Source organism: Sus scrofa, chromosome 7 (assembly GCF_000003025.6).
Source record: "Sus scrofa isolate TJ Tabasco breed Duroc chromosome 7, Sscrofa11.1, whole genome shotgun sequence".
NCBI lineage: Eukaryota > Metazoa > Chordata > Mammalia > Artiodactyla > Suidae > Sus > Sus scrofa.
This window is the reverse complement of record NC_010449.5, coordinates 49,139,953-49,163,514: the sequence shown is the minus strand read 5'-3', so window position 1 is coordinate 49,163,514 and position 23,562 is coordinate 49,139,953. Positions and strand designations below refer to the sequence as shown.

General features: G+C 47.5%; 1 long non-coding RNA gene across 2 annotated transcripts in view; it reads left to right on the top strand.

The window, feature by feature from the left end:
* LOC102157546 overlaps nucleotides 13,141-23,562 on the top strand; it is a 50,537-nt gene continuing 40,115 nt past the window's right edge. Inside the window, exon 1 of one of the 2 annotated variants that reach the window (XR_002345775.1) lies at nucleotides 13,141-13,270. This is a non-coding gene — a long non-coding RNA (uncharacterized LOC102157546). The remainder of the gene's footprint in view (nucleotides 13,271-23,562) is intronic. The other variant, XR_002345774.1, reaches the window with a different exon arrangement.

Below are 23,562 nucleotides of genomic sequence, written 5' to 3'. Positions count from 1 at the left end.
CATTTTCTATCTATCTATATCCCCTTTGGGAGGGCGAGGCTTGAATTGAGGACTTAGGAATGTTCACATAGGGAAGAGCGGAATTTGAGAGAAACGGCTCAGAGTGAGTGCCCTGTCTTCATTTTCCACAGCTCAGTAATGCCTGTAACTTTAGGGCATGGAGAACCATTGCTTCCATTCCATATGATACTGTTCCTATCACATAACAGGAAAATGCAAACTTTCTCTCCAGCCTCTTATGTTGGAAGCAAACATATCTTACAAACAGCAGCCTTGCTCCCAGTGGCAAAAATCAGCCCAGGGGACCATGGCTGCCTGACTTGACTATGAAATCAGCAGGAGGGGTAGGCAGCTGGCCGCAGGCATCATTGAGACCGCAACCCAACACAGGCTTGATACAGACAACATAGCCTTCCCTTCACCCTGATCTCACCCCTGCCAAGGTGCTGGGTCCCTGGGCTTAGCACGGGCACCCTGAAAGGGACCACACCCTTCCCTCATGTGCTGGTTTCTTCATTCAGCTTTTCCTAAGCAACTTCCAATGTCAGGGGCTGTCCTGGGTGCTGTTCCAGGAATAAACGAGAAAGGGGCTCTGCCCTCTTGAGTCAAGTCAGGGAACCCTCTTCAATTCCTGGTTACTAGAGAATGAAAACAAGGGGCTACAGTGGCTATTTCATCATTCGTTATTCCTATGGTCCAGCAAACCAGAGGACACAGCTCCTAGATGAAGTTTCACACCTGTTTAGCACCACGTCCTGGGGAGGTTGCTTATCTCGCTGTGTCTGGCGTACTTTATCTGAATTTGAAAGTGCTTTGTGACCGTACGATTTCATTTAACTCAACCTTATGTTGCACTAGGATATTGTTGAGTTCTCCAATAATATGGCCACTTTTAAAGGTCATTCTAAGCAATTTTTATAAATTTGGCTTATTGGTAGTTATTCTAACGAGGGGATGACCTCTTGAGGCAGAACAATAGTGATTCTAGAGATCTTAGACATGTTCTCTTTGGAGTTCCCGTCGTGGCACAGTGGTTAACGAATCCGACTAGGAACCATGAGGTTGCGGGTTCGGTCCCTGCCCTTGCTCGGTGGGTTAACGATCCGGTGTTGCCGTGAGCTGCGGTGTAGGTTGCAGACTCGGCTCGGATCCCACGTTGCTTTGGCTCTGGCATAGGCCAGTGGATACAGCTCCGATTCAACCCCTAGCCTGGGAACCTCCATATGCCGTGAGAGCGGCCCAAGAAATAGCAAAAAGACAAAAAAAAAAAAAAAAAAAAAAGAAATGTTCTCTTTGTTTTTGCTCATATCCCTCTGGACATCAAAAATAACCTGAAGTTAATTATACTTTCAAAAGAATCTCAGGGATATAAGATGAGAGATTCAGGAATGGACAGGTCCAGGCATATTTGGTTTCAGCACCCAAGATTCTGGACAGCAATCCCCTCACTCTCTACCACTGAAAAAGCCTCTGTTAAGGTTAATTTAGCACCTCTTTTTAACACAAAATAATCTCAGTTTTAGGAAGGTGACTGTGCCCTTGACTTCGGCAAGCCAGTGAGGGTTGAAGAGCAGGGAGAATGAGGTACTCAGAGGACAAGGCTGGAAGGAGGGGGTGCACTTCGGGCAACAGGACAGCTGGACCCACATCAAGGCCAGCAGCAAACATTCACACCATAGCTCTTGAATTCCCAGCTTGCAGGAAGACCCTAACTTCCTCAGCACCCCACAGTGAGGCTGACTCTCTGGGCAAGGCTGGACCCTGCTATGCATTCTCTCCCTTTCTTTTTCACACCATTTCCGCCAAAGCCTGAGTATCAGGCAGGGAGGGGGAGTTCTTTAAACCATAGGCTGAAGATAGAAAACAGGTTTTAAATTTTTTTCAGTCCAGGGGAATATGGAAGAGCGAGAGGTAGGAGCCAGGAAGAAGTGAGGACCAGGTTTGGGTCAGATCCTCTGCCTCTGTTAAGATACAGGGAGACTTGGGTCAGGCATATGCCTGCCCACTTCCATCTCAGGAAAGCACTTCTGCATACATTTTGGAGGCAGCAGAGACTGGGACACAGTACAGGCTGGGTTGCGCCGTGCAAAATTTTAACCAACCAATCTCAGGGGTTGAATGCTGCAAAATCTGTTTCTTGCTCAAGTTGTCCATGACCAGTAGGGGTCAGCAGAGGGCTCTGCCCTGCGCGGTCCTTCAAGAACCCTGATTGATGGAGGGTGTATCACACTGGGGCTGTACTATTTGGCGTCCATGGCTTTCCCCATCGCTTGGCAAAAGAAGCAGGTGCTAAGAAGGCTTTGCACTGGCAATTAAAGGCCTCATCATGTCCACAACGCATTAACCAGAAAGACTGAAATATAATCTTCCCATGTGCCCAGAAGGGGAGAATCACTGTGGATGAGCACGAGAACGTTCTATCACCATTGCCTCCAGGGGAGAGCACCTGGAAGACCCCCCATTTTCTGTGTACTCATTGTACACAATTATAATGACAATTTAGGAAGTGAAAACTGGGACCTCCCATTATGGCTCAGCAGAAACTAACTCAACTAGTATCCATGAGGATGTGAGTTCAAGCCCTGGCCTCACTCGGTGGGTTAAGGATCCGGCGTTGCTGTGAGCTGTGGTGTAGGTCACAGATGTGGCTCAGATCTGGCATTGTGGTGGCTGTGGTGTAGACCAGCAGCTATAGCTCCAATTGGACCCCTAGTCTGGGAACCTCCATGTGCCGCAGGTGTGGCCCTAAAAAAATAAATTAAAAAGACGTGAAAAATGGAAAAGAAATCAACCATTTTTTCTCTCCCATTCTCTATCCATCTGTATAAATAACTGTACATTGTTTAGTGTTTTTCTTCATGTTTTCCTCATCAGATGACACAAACATTTTCCCACGTTGCCCCATAATCTTCATCAACCTTTTACTCTGATAACTGGCAGCCATTTCCATGTCTGAGTCCCTCTTTGATGACTTGACTGCTCTCTCGCTCTTGACATTGAGCCCTCACTCTACACCAGGCTCAGCACTCATGCTTCACATGTGTAACCTGGTTCAGTTCTCACAGTGCCCTAAAACGCACATACCCATTATCCTATGTCCAGGCGAGGAATCTGGGACACGGAGATGGTGAATAAAAAGCCCCAAAACCTCTCAGTGAGGAGGTAGCAAACCCAGGATTTGAACCCATGCCTCTGATCCCAAAGTCCACCCATGATGACAACCAGGTAATCTCTATTGTGGATCTTGCTGCTAGAAGCCTGTCCAACGTCTCGTGCCACCGGCGTCTTTGCTCTTGCCCTGTACCCCCACAGGACCCTGCCCCCACTTTGGCCAGCACTGTAAGACCATCCGCAAAGCAGGTGCCCAAGGCATTCCGGGTAATGTGGGTCTTTACCAAAGATTTTCCCCAGTAGATTACAATGGATACCACGCAACAAGGCTGTCTAAAAGTTTGTTTTAAACATGTCTTTCTGGAGTTCCCATCTTGGCTCCTGTCTTTCTGGAGTTCCCATCTTGGCTCCTGTCTTTCTGGAGTTCCCATCTTGGCTCCTGTCTTTCTGGAGTTCCCATCTTGGCTCCTGTCTTTCTGGAGTTCCCATCTTGGCTCCTGTCTTTCTGGTGTTCCCATCTTGGCTCAGCACTAATGAACCCAACTAGTATCCATGAGGATGCAGGTTTGATCCCTGGCCCTGCTAAGTGGGTTAAGTATCCAGCATTGCCGTGAGCTGTAGTGTAGGTCACAGACATGGCTCAGATCAGACATTGCTGTGGCTGTGGTGTAGGCTGGCAGCTGTAGCTCCGATTCGACCCTTAGCCTGGGAACCTCCATATGCCACAGGTGTGGCCCTAAAAAGACAAAAATAAACAAATAAATAAATGGCTTTCTCTCTTCACAAAATATCAGCTGTTTAATATTCCGTCCCCCTCCCTGTCACTCAGCTCTAGCTGCATCTCCACAATCTCCTTCAGAGTCATCTCCCTCCTGACCAACTGGTCCTCTGCTTCCCACTCCTCTCCCAGATGGAGTCCTCCGGCTGCGTCTCTTTCTGGGGTGGGGTGTCGCACCACTCTCCTGACCCTCCAGTTCTCCCCACCTCCCACCCCCACCTCCTAAAGGAAGAGGCCATCCTCGGTGCTCACCCCAGATGCAGGCCGGCTACAAGGCCTTCCCCTGCAAAAGGAAACCACAGGGAGGGCCCCATAATCATGGGGCAGGTGCTTCACGCCATACCCTGCCCCCAACCCATCAGCGTATTTCCTGAGGGCATCTGGGTACCGTCTGGAAACAGGCTTCAGAAGAGCCACGCCTCCCTCTCTGGCGAACCATGAGTACAAGGGAGAGGGCCGTGGGCTGAGCAGGAACTTCTCTCCTGCATCTCCTCCGACGGCACTCTGTTCCCTTCTCTGCACCTTGGGCCCTGAGGGACACCACACTGTGACACCCTTGAGTCTTCCCCTTCCAGCTAACTGCCCTGAATCCTTGGTTTGCAGAACCTAGGGATGCAATAGACCAGGTGCCACTCGGCCACACAGTAGCAATTACAATTGAAGAGTGCAAATGTGGCCCTGTGGCAGGTGAGGCAGTTGGACACGGCAGAAACTGTATTAGACAAAGACTCAGGAGACAGATTCTAGTTCCGGGATTTTTTTTAAATTTTATTTTATTAAGGCCGCACCTACAGCACATGGAAGTTCCCAGGCTAGGGGTTGAATTGGGGCTGCAGCTGCCGGCCTGTACCACAGCCACAGCAACGTGGGATCCAAGCCACATCTGTGACCTACACCACAGCTCAGGGCAACACCGAATCCTTAACTCACTGAGCAAGGCTAGGGATGGACCCTGCGTCCTCATGGATACTAGTCAGGTTCGTTACTGCTGAGCCATGATGGGAACTTCCCATTCTGGGATTTTAGACTGAAGTCTCCTGACGTTGGACCGGCTGCTTCATCTCTCTGTTCTCCGTTTCCTCATCTGCAAAATAGTTACCACTTCCTGTCTCCTCCGCCCAGTCTGTGTGCATGGTTACAGTACAGATGGTGTATGAGAAAGGACCCTGCACTCCCTGAGCTGGTCCAGCTGGCAGGCACCATCTCCTTCCCCGGAGCCTCTTCATGGAGGACTGGGTCATCCATCAGCCTTCTGCAAAATGCAAAGCAGGTTTTGGCTGTCACCAAAACCCGCTGCCTGCTGCCCTTCTAGTTCACTGAGAGCGTGAATCAGCCTGAAGTTTCTGGCCCTGAAGCTCTGGGTATGGGGAGAGCAAGGGTGAGCTGACCCCACGGCAGGGCTGCATCATCAGCAGAGGCAGGGAGCCCAGAGCAGAGGCAGAAATGGCATCATGGAGCCAACAACAGCCAAGAGCTGTGGATTTTCCAAAGCTTTCCTTCAAAAGCTGCATCCTCAGCCTTTGCACGGATAGCACGACAGAGCCGATGGGAAGCTTGGGGTGCTTCTGTGCTCTGGTCCAGTGGAGAAAAGGTGACCAGAGAGAGCAAAGGGCTGGTCCAAAGTTGTGTGCAGAATCCTGTCTGGTGTGTCCTTTCTATGCTGCCTTCTCAGGTTCCCTCCCGAGGGTCTTTGGGTCTCCTCTTTCTGGGTCTATCAGGCAACCCAGGGCTAGGACACGGCCAGACAGGGAGATGCCCAGGGCTGAGCTTTCACAGGCAGACCCTCCCTCAGCACCTAACACCCAGCAGGCAGGGGATCTCCCATCCTGCCCAGCCTGCAGGCTCACTTCCTGCACCAGGCACCCCACCTGAGCATCCATGTTCTCAACTTGGGCCCATCATTAAAGACACAGAATCTAACCAAACACTGTCCTGCTCTCATGGACATGCACTCCAATGAAGAGAGCTGGACCACAAGCCAATATACAGGTAAGGACCATGGGGGATAAATGCTACAAATAAACAAAGCAAGGTAAGCGAGACAGTTTCTGTTGTGTAGAGAATGGTCATGGAACTTAATGGACAGTTGAATGAAGGAAAAAGGGAGGGAGCTGTCATTGTTGATTTCTGGTGGGAAAAAATGGTCCTAGCAGAAGGAGCTGGATATGCAAAGGCCCTGGGGCAGGAATGAACCAGAGATGCTGGAGAAGAGCAAGTGGACTCATGCTGGAGAAACATGAGCAAGGAGGAAGAGGCCACAGAGGAGGGTGAAGAAGGACGAGCGTGATCTCCCAGGGCTTGTAAGCATCAAAAGACTTTGTATTTCACTCTGAGTAAAATAGAAAACCAGGGGAGATTTCTGTAGGTTTTCAAAGAGAGTAGCTCTGGGTATTTCCCTTGTGGCACAGCGGGTTAAGGATCTGGCATTGCCACAGCTGTGGTGCAGGTCGCAACTTCAGTGCAGGTTCAGTTCCAGGCCCACAAAATTCCACGTGTTCTGGGTGCAGCCAAAAAAAACCCCTGAGAAAATAAAGAAATTTTTGTTTTGGAGGCATGGTCAAATTCTGAATATTTTCGGCAGATAGAACCAACTTACTTAACTAGTAAGTGGACAGTAGGAGAAAGAGCCTCAAAAATGACTTGAGGATTTGAGGCAGCGTAGAAGCTGCTGCCTGAATCTCCTTACCCATGACAGAGCTGGTTTCTCTGGCTATGCTTCCCTCTGTGGGACTCAAGAGGAAGCCACAGTTGACTGGGACCACGAGGCTGCCCTGCCAGAGACAGCAAACTGTCCCTCCAGGGCCCAGGGCAATCAGGACCCTTGGGCCAGCAACGAGTCTTGGAGACTGACCCGCACAACCTTCCCCAGCCTCAGCTAGAGCTCAGACCCCTTGGCAGCCCTCCAGGCAGTGGCTGTACACTGTGCTGTGCTGAAACTATCATGGGTGATTGCAAGCCCCCAGTGGCTTATAAACTGGCTTGAAAATTCCTGAAATTTTAAAATTTTATGTATGTGTTATTTGGGGTTTTTTTAGGGCCACATCCTCAGCATATGGAAATTCCCAGGCTAGGGGTCGAATTGGAGCTGCAGTTGCCAGCGTACATCACAGCCACAGCAACTCGGGATCTGAGCCTCGTCTGGGACCTAATCCACAGCTCACAGCAACACTGGATCCTTAACCCACTGAGTGGGGCCAAGGATCAAACCCACATCCTCGTGGATACTAGTCGGATTCGTTACTGCTGAGCCACAACAGGAACTCCCAAAATTCCTGAAAATTTTAAATTGGCTCTTGCAAGCTAATACAGACTGGCTCTAGGGCACCACCATCCTCCACTCTCTTGCTAAATATCTCCTCATGCGGAAAACCTATTGCCTTCCTCCATAATCCTTCCCATGCTGAGTTTGAGCCAAAGCCTTTGGAGATGCTTTTCCCCAGCTGTCACCTTATGAATCCCATCATTGAAATAAAGGAATTCCCGGGGCCATCAATAGAAATTGGCCATGGCTATATGTCTAGTGAGTTGCAGAGCCAGAACTTGTACCCAGAGTGGTCTTATTCCAAGTCCAGAATTCCTTCAGGTGCACCCCAACATCCCCCGGGGGGCCATTTAACCCACTGCCAGCATCACAGAGTGTTAATGACCACTGCAGTCAAGAGGTATCTAATTGACTGCTTCATGTTCTCACCCCCTTTTCTCTGGACAGAGATGTGTCAGAACGTGGCATCACTGTCTGTTCCATCCAATAGTCATGATGATTAATGCTGTATTCTGTTATGGCCCCATCCCCTTGGGTTTGCTGGCTATGGGGGTGCTGTATTATTGCTCTGGAGGATCTAGAGACTTCTTACTCCACTGTCGTTAGGCTTGGCCATGTGACTTGCTCCTGCAGCAGGTTTAAAAGCTGTGTCCTCTCTTTCCCTCTGTTATCAAGCCAAAATACTCCATATAGAAACTGCTTTTTCAGCCTGGGTTCCCAGCTGGGCTTCCCAACATGGTACCAAGCCACAGCCCACCCATAGCGGACATGCAGCATGAGAGCTAAACTCTGCTGTGGAGAGACACTGAGATTTAGGGTTGGTTTGTAACCACAGAATAGCCTCATCTACCTTAACTGATGCCCCAGCTAGCTGGCATTTGTCCCAATCTGGGTTAATGAAGCCATGACTTGGAAATTTAATAACTGAGAACCAAGAAAATTCGTCTTTTTGGGTGATGGTTACATACAACTCAAGAGACTGCTGTGTTTTCCTGGATGGAGGAGGAATGGAAGCAAGGGTCAGATGAAGAAGGAGAAGAAGCGGAGATGGTGAGGAGAGAGAGAGAAGCCCTAGAAGCTGAGGTTGTCCAGCAGCTCTTGAAGCTAATTTGCGTCTCAGTCCTTACTCTGCCTTGGCTGCCTTACTCTCCTTGCATTCTCTAATCCTTCCAGGGAATATGCCTTTTTTTTTCAAGCTAGTTTAAGTTGATTTCTGTCCCTTGCAATCGTAACCCTACCTTATCTATTCTCATTTCACAGAGGAGAGGCTGGGGCCCAGAAAAAGTTGGGACGTCCCCAGGTTCTCAGCATCCTTTGTGGCAGTGCCTAGACTCTACCTGATGGAGTCACGGCACTATCCTCCTTATTCCACTAGAGGGCAGGCTGGAGGTGCACAAGTTGAGGCTTGGGCTTAAACTGAGGCTCAGCCTGGGATCTGAGCTCCCAGAATTTTCGGAGAGAGAAGCTTGGGAAAAGCCTAGAATATGAGGATGCCGAAGGACTGAATCATAAAATGGGAATTTTCCCCCAAGATTTTTTCTTTTTTTTTCTGAATGCTTAAGTAATATATGCTCATAATTTTAAAACCTGAGTCATTTTGTAAAGTATAAGAAGAGTTAAAAACTCACCTGAAATTCCATCATTCAGAAAAAAAGCCTGTTGATATACTAGTTGATTGCTCATCCAGTGATTTCTCTAAGCTTATATGTACAGCCATGTGTACATGGAATCAGTTGTACATGAATGAGATTATGTATGTGTGTTAGTTCGTTCAGACTGATTCAACAAAGATACCATAAACTAAGAGGCTTGCAGTCAACAGAAATTTATTTCTCACAGTTCTAGAGGATGGATGTCCAAGATCAAGGCGCCAGCAGATTTGGTGTCTGGTGAGAGCCAGCTTCCCGCTTCACAGATGTGTTACTTTCCTGCTGTGTCCTCTCATGATGGAAGGGAGGGGGGACCTCTCTGGGGGGTCTCAGTGACAAGGGCATAATCCCATTCATGAGGGCTCCACCTTTAAGACCTGAGCATCCCCCAAACCTCCCACCTCCTGTACTCTCACAGGGGTTAGGTTTCAAATTATGAATTTTTCGGGGACACGAAACATTTAGTCTATAGCAATGTGGTTTTCCAAACGAACTCCTTTTTTTCTTTTTGGTCTGCGCCCATGCGGAAGTTCCCAGCCAGGGATCCCACCCAGGGACTGAACCCATGCCATAGCTGTAACCAGAGCCATAACAGTGACAATGCCAGATCCTTAATCCACTGAGCCACAAGGGAACTCCTTGAAACTTTCTTTTTCACTTAACAATATGTCATGAACAGGAGTTCCCGTTGTGGCTCAGTGGTTAGCATCCATGAGGACGTGGATTCAATCCCTGGCCTTGCTCAGTGGGTTAAGGATCCAGCGTTGCCATGAGCTGCGGTGTAGGCCACATCTGTGGCTTGGATCCCGTGTTGCTGTGGCTCTGGCATAGGCTGGCGGCTACAGCTCCAATTGGACCCCTAGCCTGGGAACCTCCATATGTCGCGGGTGCAGACACAATATGTCATGAACACTTTCTTTGCCAGTAAGTACAGAGTCACTTTATCATCATCCGAGGCTACAAAGTTCTCCTCGCTATGGATAGACTCATCCTGGCATGTCCTCTGTGAGCTGCCATTAAGTTCACAACATATCACCAGAGCTGAGAGCATGTCCTTTGGAGTTAAATTGCCTCTATTTAAATGCCGGTCCCCCATATTCCAGCTGTGAGACTTTGTCTAACCTCTCTGTCCTGTTTCCCCTTCTGTAAAATGGAGATGCTATCTTTCTATTCAGGTGGAGCCGGGTGAGAAAGGAGGGGTTTGTTTTGTTTCACTTTCGAGAATTAAGCAAATGAATACACAGGAAGTGCCTGGAACAGTGACTACATCACAGTAAATCTCAATACATGTCATTATTTAATTAACTTGCCCCCAGCTAGAGACATTTAGGTTGTTTCCCATCTTTCACCATTATAAATTATTTCTGCAAAGCAGTAAATGCTCACTGCCTGCATTTTGTTCATTTGTCAAATTATCTCTTTAGATAAATACTTGAAAATGGATTTGCTTGGTTTATTGCTATGCACATAAAGTATTCAATTTGATATTTGTTTTCAAACTTCTTTCTGGAAATATTGTACTAATTTACATTCTCCTCAACCATGAGAAGAGAATGCATTTTTTGAGGCCCCACACCAACACTGAATTTTGTCAGTATTTTAAAATTTGCCAGTCAAGAAGGTAAAAAAGCACAAAGTCCCAAACTTCTTATTGGTATTTATCTCATTGCAAGGAAGGATGGTATTTTGTCCTCTATATTGGATATTTGTGTTGCATCTCTTGTGAGTTGCCTGCTCGGCTCTTTAATTCCCTGTTTTATTGAGGTGATTGTCTTTTTTGGTAATGACTGTAAAAGTTCTTTGTAAATTATGTACATTAAAATGTTTCTGTAATATTAGGGCTTCCAGATAAAATACAGGACATCCAGTTAAATTTGACTTTCAGCTAAGCAGTTAATGGGTCACACTCATATGAAAAAATTATATGCTGTCTACCTGAACTTCAAATTCAACAGGGTGTTTGTATTTCTATCGGTCAAATTTAGCAATCTCTTATCTTTTCCATTTTGTCTTTTACAACTCATTTTATGGTGTCTTTTTGGGTTTTTAAAAATTAATTAATTAATTAATTTTTTTATTTCGCTTTTTATGGCTGCACCCATGGCACATGGAGGTTCCCAGGCTAGGGGTTGCCAGAGCTGCAGCTGCCGGCCTACATCACAACCACAGCAACATCAAATCTGAGCCCCATCTGCGACCTACACCACAGCTCGAAGCAACGCCAGATCCTTAACCCACTGAGCAAGGCCAGGGATCGAACCGACATCCTCATGGATACTACGCGGGTTCATGAATGCTGAGCCACAATGGGAACTCTGATGTCTTTTTTAGGAAAGAAATGTATTTGAATTTTTTATGAATCATATCTATCAGTCTTTCCTGTATGGTTTCATAATATTTTTGGAAAGAATTTCACAATCCCAGGTTTACAATAAATATTCATTTATATATTCATCATCTTGTTATTTTTTGGCTTTACTTTTTTTTGGAGGGGGTGGGGAATGCCTGCATCATATGGAAATTCCTGGGCCAGGGATTGAACCTGAGCCACAGCAGTGACGGTCCTGGCTCCTTAACCCACTAGCCCATCAGGGAACTCCCCAATATCAATTTTTTTTTAAAGTCTCCTATTCTATCACCTTGAAGTGCCACCTTCTTTGGTTTTTTGGGTTTGTTTGTTTGTTTTTGTTTTGCTTTTTAGGGCTGCACCTATGGCATATGGAGGTTCCCAGGCTAGGGGTCTATTCAGAGCTGCAGCTGCCAGCCCACACCACAGCTACAGCAACACGGTATCTGAGCCACGTCTGTGACCTGCACCACAGCTCACAGCAACACCAGATCATTAACCCACTGATCGAGGCCAGGGATCCATCCCTCACGAAGGGAACTCCCAGAAGTGCCACGAAGGGAACACCCAAAAGTGCCACCTTCTAACACAGAAATTTCCTGTACACTTCTAAATTTGGGCTTTTCATCCTGCTCCATTGAACAGTCATCTCTGGGGCAGTAGCATGCTGTTTTAATTACTGTTGCTTTGTGATAAAGGCGGTGTAGTGTGACAGAGGTTTAAGCACAGATGCATAGTCATGAAGGCACAATACTTGCATCAAATCCCTAATCCCCACGCTACCGGCTGTGTACTTAGGGTGCGATATGTATTCTACTGGGCCTCAAAGTGACAGCAATATTCATGTCTGCATCACAGGGTTGTTCTGAGGATCAAAATGTGTTAATACATGTAAAGCACTTCCTTACACAGTAAGCCCTCTATCAATGTTGCATTTTATTTATTCATTCATGCGTGCAGGCAGTCTTTCCTTTTAATATCCAACAGGGCTCCTTTTTCATACGCCTCTTTATCAACATTTTGTTGACTGTTCTCTCATTATTCTCCCACAGGAGGCCTCAAATCATTATGCCAAGTTAAAAAGAAGATTCTTCTTGGAAGTTGATGATGATTGTATTGAATTTACAGATAAAGAGGATTTTAGAATTTGCAGACCAAGAGGTCACAACGTTTGCTTTCTTTTATCCAAGAATAAGGATTGTGTCTTAATAGATTCCAGTCTTAGGTGCCCTAGTAGACAGTAGAAGTTTTTGTTTGCAAAGTAGAAGATATTTCTGGTAAGTTTATACTCCTAGCTTTTTATGGTTTTGCTATTAGTAAGAACAAGACTTTTTTTCACTGGCATTTCTAACCGGTTAGTAGATCCACAAGTACACTGTTAATTTGGTATGTTTATTTTGTAACCGGCCAGTTCCTTGCTGTTTCACTCAATCTTCAGTTTGGATTTTCTAGCTAGGCAATTGCATCTGCTGTGTATAGTAATTGTTTTTCTTCTGTTTTCCAATTCTTTAAAAGGTCTCCCCAATTTTTTTGTTTTACAAAAGCACAACTTCAGTGTTTTTGCACTTTTTTTTTTTTTTTTTTTTTTGCTTTTCTTGTCTAACTGCCTTAACCAGAATTTCCAAACCAGCTTCCTGGTCTTGCTCCTAACTTTGATGGAAATGTTTGTCTCGCTATGAAGCATAATGCAGGCGGATGCGCTGAGAGAGGTATTTACTTGAGAAAAAGGAAATATCTGAAGGGAGCGCTTTGGAAGAACAGATCCGAAAAGCCCAGACTGGTTTGTTCACCGGCAAGGGGCTCTTGGCCCACGCTCTGGCCCGGGGGCTGAAGTTTCTCCCTGCGTTTCCGCTTGAACAGCATCCAGCTGCCTCGCCTTTAAAATGCCTGGGCGGCCGCGGCTCCGCTCAGAGCCCCCTCTCGGCGGCTGGCCCGGGCTCGCCCGCGCCGCCGGGGCGCTGACTCAGCCGCAGCCCGGCCGCTGCCCGCCGAGCCGGGCCTGGGCAGCGCCCCCCGCGCCCAACGCCCCGCGCCGGCACGCGCCGCAGGGAGCGATCGGCTGCCGCCCCGGCCTCGGCGCCGGGCGGGCCGGGGCCCCGGGAGCGCACGGACGGCCTCGCCAGGTAAGGACTGCGGGAGCATCCTGGGACCCGTCGCAGCGGCGCCTGCGGGCTGGGGCGCAGCAGGGTCGGCAGTGCCGGGGCTTCGCTCGGGTGGGTCGCCGGCCGCGGAGACAGCCCGCCGGCCGCAGGCGGCGGATCTGCTGGCTGCGGTCCCGCCGAGCCCCGCCGAGCCCCGCCGCCGCCGCCGCGAGGGGATCCGCGGGGCCACCCGAGGCCGGGACCCCCTCCAGGGCGGCGCGGCGCCCCGGGCGCGCTTCGGTCGGCGGGAGAGGGCCGGGCGGGCGCCGGCAGGTAGCAGCAGCCATGGGCTGCCCGGGTGGGAGCCGCGCCGGGCTCCGCGTTGCTGCAGCCCCAGTTATGCTGTGGGGCTCTGGGCTCTGAACCTGGACGAGCGGGGAGTTCAGGAGGTCGCTCTGCTGAGCCGTCACCTCTCCATTTGGGGCCCTCGGCCCCTCTCCGCTGAGAGGGATTTAAGGCGTCTGAGTTGCAACTGAATCAAAGTTAGAAATTCTTTCTCGTCGAGTTCAGTGCCTAAAATTCAGTCTCTTGTGGCTCACCGTAACCTAGAGCAGATTTTTCTGTGTAGCTGACGAAGGTCACATTTCATGTAACTTCTGGGGAAAGTTCTGTTGGTGGCAGCCTTTCTAAAATGTCAAGCGTCATTGGGTTTTGTCCTGATCTGCTGCGAAAAGCCTAATACAACCTTTCCAGTATTTTTTGCCCCATGTCAGCGAAGAAGTGCAGAAAGACTCTGGGTGATATTTTGGGGAATGCATAATGGAAGGGAATTTGATAACAGTCTCTGTTGCCCATAGCGAAAGTTCTAGAAAGGAAAAACTGTCAGGAAAGACCAAGGTGAGACACCTTCTCACTAGCTGTTCAATAAAGGTCACAATGTGGCTTTGGACCCAGAAATGAAGTCCCAGGCAGGGCTTTCATTCTGTCTTCCATTCTAATCCACTTTGGCATCTTGCAGGATCTTCTTAAGCACTGTGTGAGTTTCCCTGAGCCTCCCCAGAGTCCAACCAGAAAATCAAAGTGTCTAGGATGTGGTCTTAACTTCTTTACATAATATACACATCCGGTGACCTAGGGGTGGATGCCCAGCTACGGGGGGAACATGGGTCTTCCCTCCCTTTCCTGAAGCCACCACTTGAGATGAACTGTAATACTCTCATCTGTGGTCTTTGGAAACCTGAAAAGTGTGTCTGGACATCAGAAAACCAAGCATCCAAGCCCTTAGATGTGATTGACAAACTGGATTTGAATTAAGGCTACCTTTTCAGGGATGGCTCAGCTTAAGACCCGTAGCAGCTTTGAGGACACACGAGAAGGGAAATTGCCAACCTGGAAAACTGTTCTGAAACCAATGACTTTACATTTCTCCAAAAGCAATATCATGGGTAGGCTGTTAGTTGCTTCTATATGATCTTTAATGTGTTCTTATTCCAGAGGATGAGTTTCCCAAGTCCCTTTTTTTTCCCAGTTGTATTTAATGTTTCTGAACAACATTCAAGTAATGAGTGCATGGAGTATAATGTGTCTCTGAGCTCATATATGTTTGGAAATGTGTAGCAAATTTCTGGTCATTAGATAAGATGTAAATTTGAAATAAACAAGGTTGTGGTAGACTAAAGGGGTTTGGGTTTTTTTTTTTTTTTTGAAATCGTGTGAGCCTTAATTAGCCTGAAAAAAAAAAAAAGTTCTATTGATTGCTCATTGGTTGTGATTTTGAGGAGGGCATATCTCTCCCGTTTATTTCCTTACAGGGTTAATGCAAACGCAGCCATTCTGAATACACTGCCCTGCTAGTTAATCTTTCTCCAACAAATATTTACACTACCGGGCCACACTGTCACAGCACAGCCTCAAAATCTGCAGTCCTAAGGTGGTTGGTGTGTTGTATCATTCAGATCTGACCATCTTTCCATGATTTCAATGGAAAACAAAATGGTATCAAGGAAAATGTCCCTAAATTATCTTGTCCGGGCCACAATGGAAAGTACAGTGTTTATAAAATTGACAAGGTTCCAAGATTCTGAGGCCAATGCTTTAATAAGTCCTGATGCAGAGGAAGACCATAATGGCTCTGGATTTTGGCATCGAAGCCTCTGGAACTGGTCCACGTCAGGGAATTTTTTTAGATAACTGAAGTTCACATTCAAACATTGAAAGTGGCAACGTTTTCGAATATTTGACTTGTTTTGAAAGGAAATGTTCCTAAAGTGCGTTCAGTGTTTCCTACAATCAAGAGAACCAGCTCATGGGAATGAATGCATTTCCTGACTACAGGGAATTGGCCCTGTGAAAGTCAGTTATCTTGTGTCCATAGGGGAGAAAGAGCCCTGATGTTTGCACCTGACAGATCAGCATTTAGCCCTGGCTCTGCCTCTGGTCAGATGACCTTAACTTCCTCAAGTTGCCTTTGTGAGCTTCCGTGCGCCCGTTTGTAAGACCCCAGGAGAACCGGGACCTAAAATCAGTACGATTTGCTAAGCACCTACTGCATGCTAAGCATTTTATACATGCTGTGATTTAATTCCTAGAGTAGCAATTATCATCCCCATTTTCCTGATGAGGAAACTTTTGATCAGAGAAGCCACTTGAATCACCCAAGGGTAATTCAGGGCAGGAGAGCTGATCTTCTAAACTGGGATCATCTGATTTTGAAACCTATGTTCTTCTCACCTATGAAGCTGCTGAAAGGAAAATATCTCTGATGTAGAGGCAGCACGCAGAAAAAAAAAAAAAAAAGTGGCTGCACTTGACTGTGATGACAAGATCCACTTTGTGAGGATGAAAGTATGTAAAATAATCCATGTTTGATCTAGGGGATGGTCCCTCTGTAATTGGTCGCTTATTTCATGGAAGCTTCTGACTCCTTCTGAGACTCAGTTTCCCCCTTTTAAATTTAGGAAACTATTGCCTTCTTTGCTGGGTTGTTGTAAAAATCATTGTTGGTGAGGTATAGGAAAGAGCTTAGCATATAGTATGTGTTTTTACAAGCAAAGTCCTTGTGGGCCTCTCCTTCTGGAGTCTGCCCCATTGGTACTCAGTAGATTTCCTCTGTGTGTGTGTTTTTTTTGTTTTTTGTTTTTTGTTTTTTTTTTTGTCTTTTTAGGGCCGCACCTGCAGCATATGGATGTTCCCAGGCTAGGGTTCCAATCGGAGTCATAGCCACCAGCCTACACCACAGCCACAGCAACTCAAGATCTGAGCCACGTCTGCGACCACAGTTCACGGCAATGCCAGATCCTTAACCCTCTGAGCAAGGCCAGGGATCAGACCCGTGTCCTCATGGTTGCTAGTCGGGTTCATTAACTGCTGAACCATGACGGGAACTCCTTCTCTGTGTGTATTTGAGCACATGCCCCTATGCTGGCCATTCCTGGAGCTGGTCCCTCCAAAGATCATGACACCTTGGGCCCTCCTGATGGAGACCCCTTGGAAAACTTATTTCAAGGGAACAGAGAAGGACAGCATCCTAGACAAGAAGAGGTTGGCTTGGGATCTCTAATCCCAGAATCCTCAGCCTGCCACAGATGTCTCAGAGGCCCCTGTAGTGCAGAGGGTCTTCCATACAAACCAGCATCCTTCAATGTGCCCTCAGCTTTGGCCTCAAGCCCCTTTAGTCACATCCTGCCCACTTGCTAACCCAATGACAAAAGAGAGAATGTGACCCTGGGTCTCAGGAAATGACTGGCCTCAAGGCACACATGTCATGTTCAGTGTATAGTTGACACTGTTCTTATGGGAAATAAATTTTTTTTTACATTCTTAAGTATTTTATTCTACTTCTTTTTTCTTTCTTTCTTTCTTTTTTTTTTGGCCACATCCTTGGCTGGTGGATGTTCCTGGGCTGGGAATTGAACCCAAGCCATAGCAGTGACCTGAGCCATAGCAGTGACAATGCCAGATCATTAGCCTTCTGAGCCACCAGGGAACTCCTTGTTCCACTTCTTCATACCACTTTGTTTTAATATAAAACAAGGCCGCCTACCACCACTACTGCTCTGAGGCGGGGGGGTTGCCCTTCTACTCTGGGCTACACTCTTGTACCCTACGTGGTTGGCATACCCCAGGTGGGGAGGCCAGGCCCTGGGGTGTTCCGACCCTTCCTCTGAAAGGTCTGAGGCCTAGTGCCTAGGCCCATAGAAACCCACAGACTCCAGAATGGCATTTCATCCTTGTCCTTGGGGTGGCGAGACAGAAAGGAACTTGAGTTTCCCCGACAGATTGAGCTGGGTCAGAGAAGCAGGCGATCCTGCCACCACTCCTGCAATCTAGGCTTGTGGCCGAGGTTGGGGATTGCAATGTGATGTTCTTTCCATAGGTATGAATAGGGACATGGATTTCTATGCTCAGGTGGCCGTGACAAGTTGACCAGAGGTGGCAGGTGTGATGACATCTATTTGTCATGCAACAGTGGCATTGATAGCCAAATGTGCTGGAAGTGTATGGCCATCTCTGTCACATCCTGCTCTCTCTGGAGACACTGTCTTCTCCTTGGTGCAGGTGGAGCTCCCTGTGTTCTAGAAGACCGCAAATCGACTGGACGTATCTGTCATGCCTCCCCCACTTGCCCAGAGCAGATACGGCTGATCAATCCTGACATTCTTTCCCACGCAGCCAGAATCCTCAACAATTGCCTGGAGTGGGCTCACGAAATGGTGTTTTGTTGGGTGTGTAGACAGTAAGAAGATGAGGTGTTTTAAGCCACAGGAGTAAGATGACGGCCCCCTCACCTTTCTGCATGCCCCTCCTACAAACCATAGGGACACTGATAAAATCTGTCCCTGTGCAGCCCAACATGTCCCCAGACTTGCTAAAGACAGAAGTGCAAGCAAGCTCTTTGTTGTGACCTCCAGGTTGTCCCGATGCAGTGTTGCCAGTGGGCCTCGGGAGCTCACCTGTGCCCACCTGGGGCTGCCTACATTGAATCAGGTGGAACTTGTACAACCAGGTCATCCGTATTAATCTCTTGGGGTATCGAAACAAAGTATTACAAGCTGAGTGGGTTAAACACAGAAACTTATTTTCACACAGTTCTGGAGGCAAAAGTCAGATCAAGGTGTCAGCAGGGTTGGTTTCCTCGGAGGCATCGCTCCTTGGCATGTAGACGGCTGCCTTCTCCCTGTGTGCTCACGTGGTCTTCCCTCTAATTGCGCTTGTGTCCTAATCTCCTCTTTTATTTATTTATTTTTTTTGTTGTTGTTCTTTGTTTTTGCTTTTTAGGGCTACACCCTCGGAATATGAAGGTTCCCAGGCTAGGGGTCCAGTCAGAGCTGTAGCTGCCAGTCTATGCCAGAGCCACAGCAATGCCAGATCCAAGCAGCATCTGCAACCTACAACACAGCCTATGGCAATGCCAGATCCTTAACCCACTTAACCCATCAGGGATCAAACCTGCATCCTCAGGGATGCTAGTCAGATTCCTTAACCACTGAGCCACAAGGGAACTCCCTAATCTCCTCTTCTTACAAGAACTCTAGCCATGTTGGGTTAGGGCCACCCTTTGACTTCCTTTTACCTTGGTTACCTCTTAAAAGGCCCAATCTCCAAATATGGGCATATTCGAGGTACTGGGAGTTAGGTCCTGAACATATGAATTGTGGGGAGCGGGAGACACAATGAAGTCTGTAGCAACAACTGCAGGAATGAGACTTGAACTTGGCCTGTTTGAGGGGGTATGGTCCTCCTTTGCAATGAGGCCTCATGCAAAGGAACAGCCATGAGCACCAGGTCCCTGAAATGGATGGTACTGCCATCCACTTGCTAGGATGGATGGACCTGCCATGCAAACTTCCATCAGTAGTACAGCTGTTCAGGAGTTCCCATCATGGCTCAGCACTGACTAGTATCCATGGACGCAGGTTTGATCCCTGGCCTTGCTCAGTGGGTTAAGGATCCAGTGTTGCCATGAGCTGTGGTGTAGATCACAGATGCCGCTGGATCTGTGGCTGTGGTGTAGGTTGGCAGCTGCAGCTCCAATTTGACCCCTAGCCTGGGAACCTCCATATGCCACGGATGCAGCCCTAAAAAGCAAAAAAAAATGAAAGGGGGGGGAGGGCTACCTCTGTGGGACTGTGGCCAGGATGCTGGAAGGATGGTAAAGAAAGGTGACCCAGTTATCAATACCTTGGCTCGTTAGACTCACAAATTAGGGGATCTTAGAGATATTCTCCCCGTGGGGACCAGGGGAGGGGGGACATGAGAGCCTCTGGGTTGTCCAATCCCCCTTTCTTGGCTCTAACTCTTAACTCTACCGCTTATGGCTGTGTGACTGCTGATAAATCACTCCAACACTCTGAGCTCCAGTTTTCCCATGGGTAAAGTGGAGGTGGGAAGGCTGACCCCCGAAGCTTTAGGAGGATCTTACAGAAGCAAACATGGGAAATTAACTAGTGCCATGCTTATTTCACACCAGGCCTACAGCGATGTGTGAGGGATCTGAATCTGATTCTAGAAGCATACCTTATGTTGCAAGAATGAAACAGAGAAATTCCCAAAGCATCATCTGGGAGGCTCACAGTAATATTGAGATTCAAAGGCCCAACCCTGAACTCCTGAGCCAGCACTTCCTGGCACAGAGCTGGCAATGCACTTTTTTTTTTTTTTTAAGCTTTTTAGGGCCGCAACTGCAGCATATGGGAGTTCCCAGGCTAGGGATCGAATTGGAGTGGTAGCCACTGGCCTACACCACAGCCACAGCAATGCCAGACAGATCCGAGCCACATCTTTGACCTACACCACAGCTCATGGCAACGCTGGATCCTTAACCTACTGAGCAAGGCCAGGGATCAAACCCGCATCCTCATGGATACTAGCCAGTTTCGTTTCCACTGCGCCACAACAGGAACCTCCCAGTGCACATTTCAACAAGCCCTGAGAGATGGCTGGTACACTCAACTAAAGTTTGAGAATCACAGACCCGACTTGGGGAAATGAGCATCATTGGCGCCCTTGCAAACTGTGGACTCATCCAAGTCCACAGCTCCTTCTGTCTGGACAGGAACACAAATGCCCTCATTCTCCTTCTAGACCTGGAGAGACACACCGTCACTCCCACAGCGGGCTTCACTCAAGGGTGTCTTGTAATTTCCTGGTTTCCACAAAAGTCACGATGCAGGCAGCTGTCAGCACTGCCTGTAGCCAAAGCTCTGCTGTCCAGGCTGATGTGGCCTTGATCTCCATTGCACCAGCCCTGGAAAATCACAGAAGGACAAACAGCCAAGGCCGTGTCTGGAAAGAAACCTGTGCTTCCAGGTCTAAGGCGACTGTCTTTAACCACTACGTTTTTTACCACGAAAGTTCAGAAGTGCTCCAGTTTCCATCTATATGGTCACCTTTGGTATGTCTTATGGTGATTTTTTTTTTTTTACCTTTACATAGAGTGAACCTTGTGTGGGAGGAAAAAGATGCTAATAGCATAATAGCTGAGTCCTTTGGGTTCAGAGCAAGAAAGGTTTACTATCTATTTTCAATGGTTATTTGTTCCGAAAAAAATTTTTTTTCTGATTATTCAAGTTACAGATACACTTTGTAGAAATTTGGGGAAATTCTGAAACATCCTAAAAAGGGAGGAGTTTCCATCGTGGCACAGCGGAAATGAATCTGACAAGGAACCATAAGGTTGCAGGTTCGATCCCTGGCCTCGCTCAGTGGATTAAGGATCTGGCATTGCTGTGAGCTGTGGTGTAGGCCACAGTTGCAGCTTGGATCCCGCATTGCTGTGGCTGTGGTGGAGGCCGGCAGCTGTAGCTCTAATTTGACCCCTAGCCTGGGAACTTTCATGTGTTGTGGGAAGCAGCCCTCAAAAAAAAAAAAAAAAAAAAAAAAAGGCAAAAGACGAAAAAAGAAAGGGGGGAGGGAAATAATAACTACATATGCTCCTGGCCATATATTATCATTTTGGTAGCTCCTCCTGTACATACCTTATTTCCCCTAGACATATCTTTTTGGTGCTACTGTTTATTTGTTTGTTTACATAACTGGAATTTGTGAGCACAAAACCCAACAACTGTGATCATGAACTGAGGCTGTCATGGGGTTTGGCAGTGCCCTGCGGCCGGGACAGGAGATGGTCGTGGATGAGGAGTCTGATGAGGGCTTTGGGCAGGATTTGAGCAGCACACGTAGGTGGAATGGCATCTCAGGTAGAGAGAGTGGTGGCAGAAATAAACAGGGGCAGAAGGGAGAGACCTTTGCAGTGGTTTTAAAACATATCTGCAAGATAAAAGACCCTTCTTATAGGTGCAGTAAGAATGTAAATCAGTGCAGCCACTATGGAAGCAGTATGGAGGTGCCTTAAAAACTGAAAAGAGAGTTACCATATGATCCAACAATCCCACTCCTGGGCATGTATCTGGAAAATACCAAAACTCTAATTTGAAAAGATACCTGCATTCCCAGTGTGCATAGAAGCACTGTTTACAATAGCCGGGACATGGCTTGAGGTTACATAGAGAAGATGGGGTACATATATGTGATGGAATATTACTCAGCCATAAGCAAGAATGAAATAATGCCTTTTGCAGCAACATGGACAAACCTAGAGATTATCATCCTAAATGAAATAAATCAGGCAGAGAAAGACATTTATCACTTATATGTGGAATCTAAAAATATTAATACAAATGGACTTATATACAAAACAGAAATAGACCTACAGACATAGAAAACAATCTTTTGGTTACCAAAGGGGAAAGTGGGGGGTGGGAAGATAAATTAGGAGTTTGGGATTAATGTATATTATACATAAAATAGTTAAACAACAAGGACCTATTTATAGGGAACTATACTCAATATCTTGTAATAACCTATAGCGGAAAAGGATCTGAAAAAGTGATATTTATATGTAAGTATATAAGTATATATATATATATGAACTTCATATATATATATATATATATATATATATAGTGAATCATTGTTGTGTACCTGAAACATTGTAAATCAACTATACTTCTATTTAAAAAGAGAGAAAAAGAGAGAGAATGACAATTGGAAATAGTAAAACAAAGCATGTCTACAAATTCTTTGACACTCATTCCGGCAAGAGTTGGGGTCCACGGCCCCTCCCCTTGAGCCCATGTGGGCCCTTGTGGCTGCCTCAGGGAATGAAATTAGGTGGAAGGGACACTTTGTGACTTCTGGGCTGGGTTAGAAAAAGTCACTCACCTGTCCTCTGTTGGGACACTTGCTCTGAGATCCTTGAGCTGCTTGAGGTCACCATGTGGAGAGACCACGTCATTGAGATCTGATTAACACTTTCTTACAATCAGAACTGTACACAGTTCCCCACTCCTTGCTGACCAGCCCACCTGCCTCACTCTTTGCTATGAGCCCTTCTGCACAGACTCAGAAGGGAATCTCTGGAACCTTCGACAAGGATGATCCTTTCCGTTTCCCCAAACAGAGCCCCCTTAATATGCTGCATGTCCTTCCAGGAGAGTGCGGTTTGGCTTTGCCCAGCCATGTCTCATCTGGGCAGCAGGCAGCTACAAGCCCAGCCTCCCACAGTCGACCCTGTGTTAGCTGCCCCTTTGCAAGCTTCAGTTTATCAAGAATAAGGCAAGGATGATTGCGGGGTCTACTGATTTTTTTTTTTTTTTTGTCTTTTTGCTATTTCTTTGGGCCGCTCCCATGGCACATGGAGGTTCCCAGGCTAGGGGTCGAACTGGAGCTGCAGCCCCTGGCCCACGCCAGAGCCACAGCAACGAGGGATCCGAGCCGCGTCTGCAACCTACACCACAGCTCACGGCAACACCGGATCCTCAACCCACTGAGCAAGGGCAGGGACCGAACCCGCAACCTCATGGTTCCTAGTCGGATTCGTTAACCACTGCGCCACGACAGGAACTCCGGGTCTATTGATTTTAACACATCTTTTACCAGTGCATCCCCCACTGTCCTGAGCTTTCTCAGGCCTCGTCTCTGTTCACTTGCATCTGCCTTGCTGGGCTCTGAAAAAAGGAAGCATTCGCCAAGCATGAGAGGATTGCTTTATGTTCTGCAGAAAACAAGCCGACATTTTCAAGGACTTGAAACAGAGAAGGGTAATTAATAATAACGGGCTGGACAGATCTTCCCATTGGTAACAAGGATGTGACATTCAGCCAGGTGCTGCAGGACCATCTCTGCAGAGATGCAGAGACCCAGAAGACGTGCGCAGCGACGTACTCCAGCAGCGCCCGCTCTTCAGAGGGCCCAGAGCATCAGATGCCTCCATCAGCCACAGCTTCCCCCCAGGAGCTGCTAACACAGATCTTTCCATGTATGGGAAACGCTCT